Here is a 10083-nt window from a genome sequence, read left to right as displayed (position 1 = left end):
TTGGTTTCCTTTTCTTTCATTTGTGTTGGCAGACATCAGAGTAGCAAATTTAACTGGATAGCAAAGCTCTTGTCCGTTATGTAGGAGTGGAGAAGAAATCTTTAGGGCAATGGACCCTATGCCACTCGTCTATTCTCCAAATTCAGCTATAGCAGAGCTGAACCAGCCATCAGTGAGAATCATTGAAACTTGACATTCTGTTTTCTCTAAATGTCTTTTAATAATTACCTTTAGCATTTTAAAAGTTTGCTAATATCCTTCTTTACTAGCCAATAAATTATCTTTCCACTTTCTGCCTGACAGTAACTTCTGATGTAATTTATTTGTGTATTTAAAATTTTATATATTCTAATATTTAACACGTTTTGGAGTTTTTTTGTGTGTGTTTGAGCAGGAAAGCTTTGGCCATCCGTAAATGAAACTGAGATGTCGATACAGATATGGGGACAAATTCTGCTTTCAGTTACATTGGTATAATTTCAAAATAAATAGACTGACATTAACAGAGTCACTGCATTGGTGTACTGAGAGCAGTGTACTTGAAACTTCTGGCTACAGGCATCTGGTTTATGGAAATGGGATTGGGAATATTAAAACTATCTCTGTGCACAGTATACCCTCTGCTGGCTAAACTGCACAGTATTATTAATACAGCATTTCCTCTGGACTTTAAAAAAGTAATCTTACATTCTTTAGGCAAGCAAAATTTGCAGTAAACTCAATGACGGTTTTGCAAGCATATCCATTGCAGAATAATTCATAATAGTATTTTCTAAATAGCTTTTTTAAAAAAATAAAAGCAAAAATATTTTTATAATCTTTTGCTTATACTATTAAAAGTTCATGCATGTCTCATTTTGATACATTTTAAAAAATACATCCTGATGGTTTTAAAACTGATGAACATTTTAATTTTCAGAACTGTTTTAAAATTCTTTACATAAAGTTAGAATTTAATAATATAATACACCTCTACCCTGATATAACATGAATTTGGATATAACATAGTAAAGCAGTTCTTGGGGGGGTGGGGCTGCGCACTCTGGTGGATCAAAGCAAGTTTGATATAATGCAGAAAGATTTTTTGGCTCCTGAGGACAGTGTTATATTGAGGTAGAGGTGTATATGGAGATATACCTATCTCACAGAACTGCAAGGGACCCTGAAAGGTCATGAAGCCCAGCCCCCTGCCTTCACTAGCAGGACTAAGTACTGATTTTGCCCCAGATTCCTAAGTAGCCCCTTCAAGGATTAGGGCTCACAACCCTGGGTTTAGCAAGCCAATGATCAAACCACTGAGCTTTCCCTTCCCCCTAATTCAATAGTCATTGTGTGTAGTAGGGTTCAGTTAGTTTAAAATGAGTTTTTATATGTGCTTATAAAAAAGAAATAACTGATTTTTGCTACATACCACGCTTCCTTTGCAAATATTGTTTTTGTTAATATTGCCGCTTTTACAATAGCAATGTCTCCCTCTTCAAGTTGCAGAACAGTAAAGAAAACTTAGGGCCCAACCCTGTAGTCCTTAAAGCATATAAAACTCCAAAAAATTCAGTTGATGTTTTGCTTGTGTGAGAACTTCTGGATTAGGCCTTGCTTCTGCAAACCCCTAAGTACATACCCAACTTTATTTACTAAAATAGCGAGTAAAGCTAAGTATGTTTTTTAAAAGAGTTTGCAGGCTCTCCACCTCTGTGATGAAATTGAAAAGAATGGAAAATAATTAGGATACATTTTAAAATAGGATACAAAGAAAACAAGACAAGAAGCTAAGAGTTTACAGTGCAGCAAGGGCAGTTTAGGTTGGACATTAGTTAAAACCTCCTGCCAGGATGGTTAATCACTGGAATAAATTGCCTACTGTGGACTCTCCATTGGAATTTTTAAGAATAGGTTAAACAATCACCTTTTAGGAATGGTCCAGCTATTACATACTCTTGCCTTGAGTGCAGGATACTGGACTAAAGGACCTCTCAATGTCCCTTTCAGTACTACTCTTTTATGAGTCGTGGCATCCTCCAATGGACAGAGTGTTGAAATGGGAGTGAATAGGCCTAAGTACTGCTCCCGAGTGCCACAACTACAGCAAGTCACTTAATTGCCATACACCTCAATTTTGCAGTCTGGACAACGATGATAAAGCTAGCCTACCTTTCCGAAGGGCCTTGGGGAGGGGAAGTGCTGTACAATTAAATATTACTGACTCAAAAACTACAGTGCGGTCAGATTGCAAGGCCCTAACATGGTTTTCCTAGCAACCGAGATACTCAACTTGAAATCAAAAGCAACTGCATTTTAGTACAGAGACATTTGTGCGAATTAAGAGATCAACCAGTGGCTATCCTTCAATCTGAAGATTTCCAGAAAGGGTTTCACGTCTGTAATTTAGACCACTGGTTCTCAACATATTTACCATTGTGGGCTGCATATGCATCTCTCTGTTATGTAGGGCACATCAACACAATATAAATACTGCCTGTACGGTCATGGGCATCACAGCTGTGTGGTGAGTCAGCTGGGAACCCCGATTTAAAACAACTCAGGTGAAGGCCAGGTAGGCAGCACATGTTAATGTTGGAGCATCTCCACCATGCAGCCACGTCTTGCTGGGACTTCAGAGTCTGTTTTTTTTACCTGTTTGCTATTTTCCCCAACTACCTGCCCCAGAAACAACCGAGCAGTGGTGAGTGAATACTCACGCAGGGCTCTTGTGGGCCTCAGGTGCAAAGACTGCATATCCTGTCCAGCCTGCAGCACCCCAGTCGATCCCATGCTCTGCCCTTGCCTCCTCCTAGGCCAGCCCCCGCCCAGCGAACTGGGATAGCTGCTGGACTGGGGACACCCACTGCTCCCCCCTCTGCGTGGCTGCCTACGCAGGGCAATGGGAGCCCCAGCACGGTGACCAGATGTCCCAATTTTTGGGTCTTTCTCTTATACACTCTCCTATTACTCCCTCCTTTCCCAATTTTTCACATTTGCTGTCCGGTTGCCCTAGGCCCCAGCGCCCCGCTACCCCCCCGCGGGTGGCGCTGCCACGAGGCACAGGAAGTGCAGCCAGCAGGTTCCACCATAGCCCCCACGTGGGGAGTGCGCGAGCCCCCTTCGGGGCAGCTCCGGCCTCGGGCAGCTTGGGGCGTGGAGGGAGGCGAGCTGGGCCTCTTACAACCTCCTGCACGCGCCGGTTCCTCTTCCGGCCGCCTGTCACGTGACCGCACTTCGCCTCTCTCTTTTTCCCCTCCCCCCAGCGCTACGCGGCCTCGTTCTGAGAGTGACGCAGAACGGCAAATCTACGGCGCGCCACTTGTGACCAAGATCATCACAAGCGGAGGCGGACGGCTCCCCCGAGCGGTAAGTGAAATCTAATGGGCTGCGGCCGTTTGGCCTTCTTTGGGGGCTCCGTCCCGCGGGTTGCCATTTGCAACCGTTGTAGGCGCCTCCTGTCGGCGTATGGGGTGCCTGCTGGGCCGAAATCGGCCTTATGCTTCCCCCCAGGCTTTTTGGGCCTCTGCGCTGCCGTCGTTTTGTTGCTTTTGTGGGCGGGCGGCCAGGAACTCGTTTATCAGCCAATCTATTTGCATGTCCCGCCTCTAAAGCTATGAAGGGGCGTGCGAATGGCGGGACCGCTGAGGATGGGAAAAACGTAGCGAGCTGTGATTGGCTGGGGCGTGGCAGCTGAAATAGTTCTCGCTCCCCCGTCAAATGGGGGGGAAAAAACAGCTTAAGAAGGAAGCGAGGGAGTGCGCATGCGGGACGGCTCCCTGTCCCTACGCGTTAGGGCTGCGCGTGCGATTTGAGTTGTGGCGACAAGGGGGCGCACATGCGTGGAGCGTGTAGAAAGGTGGAGCAGGGAAGCGCCCCTGCCCTGAGCTTTGAAGGCGGTGGAGTACGCACGCGCGAGAAGGGCGTCTGCTCTCTGTGCGCCCTGCCGCCATGTTGGCTTCGGAGACAACGACGTATGCGCAGGCGCTCGTCTGTAGCCGGACTGCGGCGGCTTTGTTTTCCCAGCGTGCATTGCGGCTTGCGGGCCTAGCCGGCCTTCTAGCAGGCTCGCGCCCCACTAGCTCTTAGCCGGCTCGACCCTGGGGCGTGTCCCGAGCAGGCTGTGTCGGCGGGCGATCGGGCGCCTCTGTTCCAGCCGGCCGGGCCCTGCCGCGCCCCAGTGCTCGGGGGGCAGGAGGCGACATGGGGGGGGGCGGGGTGTGAGGGAGCTTGAAGCCTGGGCGCGTTAAGGTGGCTGCTCTGTGGTTGCAGCCTGGCCCCTTAGTGACTTGGCGCTGGCTAGGGTGACCTGTGACCTCGCCACGTCTGGATCGTCCCTCAGAATTGCTCCAGTTTTAATTCGTTTCAATCAAACCCCAAGTTTAGTTAGCGCAGTGCCCTGAATAAAAGCTGCCTGCTGCCCTGTGCTTTGTCGGTATGATCTGTCATGCAAACAACATCACTTTGTGAAGGGACATTTTTAGTTGTGCAAAGGGTCACTTATCCTTAACTTGAGGAGGGAGAGGGAGTGTGCATAAAAGAAACTGATTTCTATAAGAACCTGAAAATTTGAAAATGTGTTGTCAAGAAAGAAAATTACACTGAAAAAATACACAGTCTGCCTAAAGATCCAAGTTAGCAACACCATTCATCTCTAATTTCATCTAAGCAGTCCGTTGAGGCTGGGGACCCTGTCCTGATCCAGCTTCACATACTTTCACTCTTTACTCCTTCAGTCTCTTAAAACACTTTTCATGAGGTGTATAAACCCTGATCTTTAGTTCAAAGTGGGGGCAGGTGGGTTGATTGGGGAGAAAACATGGGGGGAAAAGTCCCACAGTGGAACTTTCATGCTGTGTCTTAGTGTCAACATAATTTTGTTGCTGTAACCCATGGGTTCTCGAACCTCATTGCACTGCAACCCCCTTCTGAGGACAAAAATTACTACACAACCCCAGGATGGGGACTGAAGCTGGAGCCTACTCAAGCTCTGCTGCCTTGGGGGGGGGGGGCGGGGGGCGGAAAGCCAAAGCCCCATTCTCCTGGGTGGGTGAAGAGCCGAAGACTGAGACCCATTGCCCCAGCTAAAGCCCTTGGGCTTTGGCCCTGGATGGTGGGGGCCCTGGGCCACAGCAAGTCTAACACCAGCCCTGGTGATCCCCATTAAAACAGGATTGCTTTAACCCTTGTTCCCTTATGCCACCTTAGTGTTTTTTCTTAATTTAGGTTTGTAAGAGCTTCGGAACAGTATTTTTATTATCTGTAATAGATGAAGCAAACGTGTGGGAGTTTTTGTAGAAGGAATGATTTGCTGATGGTGCAAAGCGTTAGACATGGGCTGTCTGGACTTTGTCCCATTGAAGGTTGCATTAGCAGCTCTCCAGCAGCTCAGCTAATGTATATAATTAGAGCAAATTACAGCTATTCTTATTTTAATAATATAGAGGTTTGGCTTGAAGACACTATGAATCCCAACATCCAATCCTCCATTATGATGTAAGGGGTAAGGCTACTAGAATCAAGATAAAACATCGGATGTATGAAAGATGAAGACAATTATCAGTTTGTTTGGTCTGTTTTGCAGTCCCCTAAGCCCGAGTTTCTCAAGCTAATATGGGTCATAACCCAAAAGGAGGATCCCAGAATGTGTCAAAGGGTCATGTGGGAGGCCTAAGGGGGGGGTTTAGGTCCTGGCTCTGAGTTTATGTAGGAGACCCTGAGGAAGGTGGTTGCAGTCACCCCACAGCGGCAGCTCCTGCAGCTCTAGTACCAAGTAAGGGACTGGCTAGACTTGGCTTCCTGCTCTGGGTGGTGGTGCTTGGTGCATGGGGTCGCAGCACTATTCGGGTTTGGCCTACCTGCCTCTCTCTAATGATGATGGGGCTTGCTGGACTAGATTTAAATGAGTGGCACTGCAACTCCATGTATTGGGTCATGATGGTACTTACACAAACTTGGCCTGGCTGGTCCCCATTGACCTCCATCCTGTGGGGCAGGAGTAGGGTGACCAGAAGTCCCAATTTTATAGGAAGAGTCCCGATATTCAGGGCTTTGTCTTAGTGGTCTATTACTCCCTACCCCCATCCTAATTTTTCACACTTACTATCTGATCATCCCAGGCAGTAGCTACTGTTATGGTCCAGAGCAGGGGTCTCAAACTCAAATGACCATGAGGGCCACATGAGGGCTAGTTCATTGGTCCGAGGGCCGCATCACTGACACACACACCCCTCGCTGCCCCTGGCCCTGCCCCCACTCCACCCCTTCCATGAGGCCCTGCCTCTTCCCACCTCTTCCCTGCCCACATTCCAACCGCTTCCCTGAAGTTTCTACCCCAACTCCGCCCCCTCCCTGCCACCAGAGGGTGCATGAGGGGTGTGGTGGGGGCTCAGGGCAGGGAGTTGGGGTGCAGGCAGGGGACTCGATGCAGGAGGCGTGTGGGATGGGGCAGGGAGTTGGGGTGCAGGCAGGGGGCACGGCAGGAGATTGGGGTGCAGAAGGGGTGTGGGATGGAGCAGGGAGCTCAGGGCATGGGGTTGGGTGTGGGGTGCAGTAGGGGGCTCAGGGCAGGAGATTGGGGTGCAGAAGGGGTGTGGGATGCAGCAGGGGGCTCAGGGCACAGGGTTGGTGCCTAGAAGCCAGGGCAACACAGAGCCCTCTGCTTCTCTCTCCTTGCTGGCCGCAGGGATGTGATGCCACCCGCTTCAAGGAGTGGTGCGGGGCTTGAGGGGGCAATCCTGTGGGTGTAGTTTGCCCCCCCTGGCCTGGAGGTAGGCCGGGGGGGTGGGCGTGTGCCGCTTGTTTGAGACCCCTGTTCCAGAGTGTGGTTATTTAGGACTTATTTGTTACCCATAAGTAAGTACTAAATATTTACTAAACCAGATGTTTTTTGCACTAAAGCTATTTACTGGGTCGGACAGGCCATCAAGATTTACAAATGAGTCCTGAGCCCCAAAAAGTTGAGAACTACTGCCCTAGACTATTCACAGCAAATTACATTAATTGTAGAGGTAACATTATAGTCATGCCAGCTTTATTTCATAAATTAATACAACATGGACACGTAATCAGATTGTAGCTCTTATATATAATATACGAAGGCAGGCAGTAATTGTGTAATCCATACATTTAAAAAAAAAGTCAAATGCACAGATGTGACATGAGAATGATGGACTGTGACTTTTTCAGTATGTTCGAACATGTCAGTTTTATTAGCAGTTTGGGAAATCCTAAGTTAAAACACTGAGCCAAACCTTTACTATCACTCCTGCAGAAACTTTTCTGTATATTAATAACGTCAATCACTTCTAAATTACTTAAAGTTTTCTTAGTTTAAAACTTTTTAAAATGTAAACTTAGTTATATATATATTTGTTATATTTTTATAACAACATACAACATGGACTGCAATGAGTGAGTTAGACACTTTCCTTATTTTCTTATAGTCAGTGCAGCTTTTCACTGAAAAATAAACAGGCATTAATGAAATATTATGGTTGAGAGTATAAACACCAAAAATTCATAAATACAAAATTATGTTTTCCTTAATAATTATAACTTGAACCTTTGCATGTAACTCCTCACTTAACGTTGTAGTTATTATGTTCCTAAAAAATGCAAGTTTAAGTGAAACAATGTTAAATCCAATTTTTCCATAAGATTTAATGTAAATGTGGTGGGGTTAGGTTGCAAGGAAATTTTTTTGGGGTAGATAAAAGGCATATACTGTATAGTACTGTACTTTGATGCGGAGGTGCCCTGGCTTACCCCTGGGGCTCAGAGCAGGGGGTGCGGGATCTGGGAGGGAGTTAGGGTGCAGGAGGGTGCTCAGGGTGGGGTGCAGGGTCTGGGAGGGAGTTAGGGTGCGGGAGGGTGCTCAGGGTGGGGTGCAGGGTCTGGGAGGGAGTTAGGGTGTGGGAGGGGGCTCAGAGTGGGGGTGCGAGAGGAGGTTCAGGGCTGGGGCAGGCAGGAGGTGCAGCGCACTTAGCTGGGGCAGCTCCTGTTTGGTGCAGGGAGTGTGCAAGTGGCTCTGCGCAGCGCGGCACCACCCCCATGGTCATGATTCTGGGAGTTGCCCCCTCACTCCCTGCAGGCAGGGCCATCTGGAACGCAGGGGTGCAGGGGCTGCAGGGCTCTGGATTAGAGGGCCCTGGGGCTCTGGCCTGCAGTTCTAAAGCCCCTTTCAGAAAGTGGCCCTGCGAGCATGGGCCTGAGGACTAGGAGGAGCAGGGGCAGCCACGCAGCCAGCATCTGGGGAGAAGTGGTGCTTTCCCCTTCAAAGTGCGCTTCTCTCCAGCTGGCTTTGAAGGGGAAAGCACTGCTTCTCTCCAGCCGGCTTTGAAGGGGAAAGCACTGCTTCTCCGGCTGCGCGGCTGCCCCTGCTCCTCTTGAGTCCTCCGGCCCCTGCTCACAGGGCCGCATTCCGAAAGGGGCTTTAGAGCTTCTGGCCAGGGCCCCCTTAGCTCAGAGCCCTGCAGACCCTAAAGCCCCTGCGTTCTGGGTGGCCCTGCCTGCCGGGGCATGGGGGGGGAGGGGGGAGCTTCCCCGCTCGCTCGCTCCCTCCCAGAAAGTCCTAAGCGCTGGGAGGGAGGGAAGAAGGGAGGTGGAGAAGAGGAACTTGTGCAGTGCTTCCTTATAACGTCTTTACAAGGGAGCATTGCACAACTTTAAATGAGTATGTTCCCTAATGGAGCAGCCACGTAACTTTGAAACTATGTTAAGCAGGAGGACAGTAAATGAGGAGTTACTGTATGCAGTCTTATATTTCTGTGTACGTTGTCATACTTATGGCCAAATAGGTATATGTAATGTGGTTGAATTGTGGTTGCTATGGGGCAATAACTTTGCATTTTCTAGCATTTGTATATTTAAATTCTCAGCTTTTATGTTGCAAAAACTTATTTTCTAGCATTGAAGTTTGTTGTTGTCTTTAGTAAAAGAAGAGTCTGCAGAGGGTGGTCACCCTTTGGAGAACAAGAAGGAAAAAAAAAAAACCATCTTGGTTTCAATGGAGTTTTGCCTAATAAGATACCACAGCTCAGTGTTTGATCTGGTCATTATTCATTTAAAAAATACATTTTTACATATGTCCTTAGTGTACAAAATGTCATTTCATTTGTACATAATTACACTGTGCATCAGTGTGTGCAGAGTATCCTACAGAGCACACACGGTATGAAAAGACATACTGTAGTAAGATTTAGACCACCAGATCTACTGGCTCCTTTTCAGTACCACCTTTAGAAGGAAGGTGGTGTGGGCTGTCTGTCTATCAATTCTAGTCTTTAAATTATCTGTGTAAAGAGATGGGCAGTGAACATCATTATTTTGATAGTTTACATACCTTTCTCTTGTCACCAGGTAACCAAACAAGCACTTTAATTTGTTTTGGAATGTTCTAAAGCTTTAATATGTTGCTGAGGGCATTATTGCTGTGTGACCAGGGGAAGTCTGAGAGAGCTACTGTGTGATAAAAGCTGCATCTAAATCAAAAACATTTTTGTCATTAGAACCATATTTTATAATATCACTTTCCACAGGAAATGACTCAAAGCAAACAGTAAAATGAACAGAACAAAAAAAGACAATGTTTCATGTATAAAAATATTTGATGAACATCTAGATCAACATTGTATAAGGTTTAATCCCGAAAAGCCTAGGATAGGCAGCCCTGGAAAATCAAGTCCTTTATTTAGCCATAGAACAAGTACTGCATGGCCAGTGGAAGGACAAATTTATTTGGGATTTCTTCAGGGGCAGCAAAAAGGTGGTTCATTTTCTAAGACTCTGGCTTCTCTGCCAAGACAACAAAACAACAGCTAGGTGTTCTATACGAAGTTTTTCTAAATCTTAAATAAATCCCTAAGCCCTACATTTTTTCTGATTCTGGATCTTTGCCCTATTTTCTGTGGATGTGTTTTTTCCCTTTACCCATAAGGAGAAATGAAACTACCCATAAAAAAATTGAACACATGATTGGAATAAAAAATTGGTCTTAACTAAGATATGATTTAAAGTATTTAGCTATCTACATATTAAAACAGTGGAGAAGCACAGCGCTATAAAGTATGAAGGATCTGATGTGGCCACCAGTAACCTCTTGTT

The 10083-nt window shown here is 46.9% G+C and overlaps 1 protein-coding gene across 4 annotated transcripts in view; it reads left to right on the top strand.

Moving 5' to 3' along the window:
- The window catches only part of ZNF407 (zinc finger protein 407), a 453603-nt gene continuing 443520 nt past the window's right edge, over positions 1-10083 (top strand). For 3 of the 4 annotated variants that reach the window (XM_075062909.1, XM_075062908.1, XM_075062907.1), the window contains exon 1: positions 1-3348. The gene's annotated coding sequence lies outside the window, so the exon portion shown is untranslated. The remainder of the gene's footprint in view (positions 3349-10083) is intronic. The other variant, XM_075062906.1, reaches the window with a different exon arrangement.

Source organism: Chelonoidis abingdonii, chromosome 2 (genome assembly GCF_003597395.2).
Source record: "Chelonoidis abingdonii isolate Lonesome George chromosome 2, CheloAbing_2.0, whole genome shotgun sequence".
Taxonomy (NCBI): Eukaryota; Metazoa; Chordata; order Testudines; family Testudinidae; genus Chelonoidis; species Chelonoidis abingdonii.
The sequence above is the reverse complement of the archived record's forward strand: the minus strand, read 5'-3'. Positions and strand labels throughout refer to the sequence as shown.